The sequence below is a fragment of the Ciona intestinalis genome, unplaced genomic scaffold (genome assembly GCF_000224145.3).
Source record: "Ciona intestinalis unplaced genomic scaffold, KH HT000710.1, whole genome shotgun sequence".
NCBI classification, from domain to species: domain Eukaryota; kingdom Metazoa; phylum Chordata; class Ascidiacea; order Phlebobranchia; family Cionidae; genus Ciona; species Ciona intestinalis.
In genome coordinates this window covers 3090-4399 of record NW_004191031.1, presented here as the reverse complement: position 1 = coordinate 4399, position 1310 = coordinate 3090, and the positions used below count along the sequence as shown (strand labels likewise).

Genomic DNA, 1310 nt, shown 5'->3' with positions numbered 1-1310 from the left:
CCCCGCCTTGATTGCTCCGCGCATAAAACGCCTTTTCCACAAAGTTACCACGTGTCAGTTGAGATGAAGTTGGTTCCACACCAGGTAACAAGTTGGAAGGTTCAAGAAGATTTCCTGCCAGACTTGAGTTAAGTATCATTTGATCACATTAGCAATATATTATGACATAAGCTACTATTTACTTTATACTACTTTACAGTAAGATTATTGCACTACATTATATACAATAATATATCGGTAAAGTTTTGTGCCTTGCGTTTGTTAATCTCGTCTTTTTCGCTTTCTGTTTCAGAAATCAAGACGGTTCTTTATTACGTCACTCGCGACGTCACATGCAATATCTCGGTTCATATTTGCTGCGTTCCGTTACGTCACAACTCGTCACAATCGTTTTTTTACCATTCACGTCCATGTTATGTCACAAGTTTCGTTACGTCATAGCAGAACAATACGCGTCTGTTTTATACGTGCGTTCCGCGACGATTTTTTTTTCATGGGGCCCCATGCGCGTTTTACGTCGATGCAAGGCATATTACTTGTATATTCTAACCATATTTGCGCTATTAGTGCGAAGCAAGAAAATCAAGAATTGGTAAAGTATAAATCACAATTGGCATTATTACGTACATTAGCTCTTTTCCAGAATAATCAGTCGATGATGTGACGTCACGAAGTGGTGATGACGCAACAGAAGAACGCACTTCGTAAGTTCATTGTTTCGTCACAAACTTCTTTTGTTTTAAACCGATTTTTAAAAATAAGATTTTGTAGAACATGTTGTGTGACGTCACAGAGGATCAAGCGGACCATGGAACGAAGGAAGAATGAAGGTAGTTATAACGTAATAGTATAAAAATGGCCATTTAACGACTTCTTATCTTTGCAGAAGAGTCGTCGAATAAAGCTGCAGAGGAAAAGCGCAAGGTATTGTGTATTATTATCTAATAATTTATTGATAACCGATAACTTTGAAATAAATGTAAACACGTAACAAGCTTGTGTAGAATTGGTGAGACTTTAGCCTGTTACGCTATAACAACCATCCTATCTTTGCAGACGAAGAACAAAGACGAAGACGCCAGTTAAGGATACACGGTTTGAGGTTATGAGGTTTATAGTACGAGTTGTGAGTTGTATGTGTGTCTGCGCTGCTGTATTTTTATTCTGCTGGACCTAATGTTGCCAGCGATTTTGGTCAGTCACTACTATGGTGCATTTTGCATTTCACTGAAATATCTGCAATGAAACTATGGCGAACATCTTGCTGGATCGGATTTTGTTGTTGTACACGTCATTATGTGTTTCTTCTG

At 38.3% G+C, this 1310-nt stretch overlaps 1 long non-coding RNA gene across 1 annotated transcript; it reads left to right on the top strand.

The window, feature by feature from the left end:
* The first annotated feature begins 252 nt into the window (after positions 1–252).
* LOC108950731 lies at positions 253–1304 on the top strand. Its single transcript, XR_001975335.2, has 4 exons — positions 253–704; positions 772–830; positions 887–924; positions 1057–1304. It is a non-coding gene; the product is annotated as an uncharacterized LOC108950731 (long non-coding RNA).
* The last annotated feature ends 6 nt before the right edge of the window (positions 1305–1310 follow it).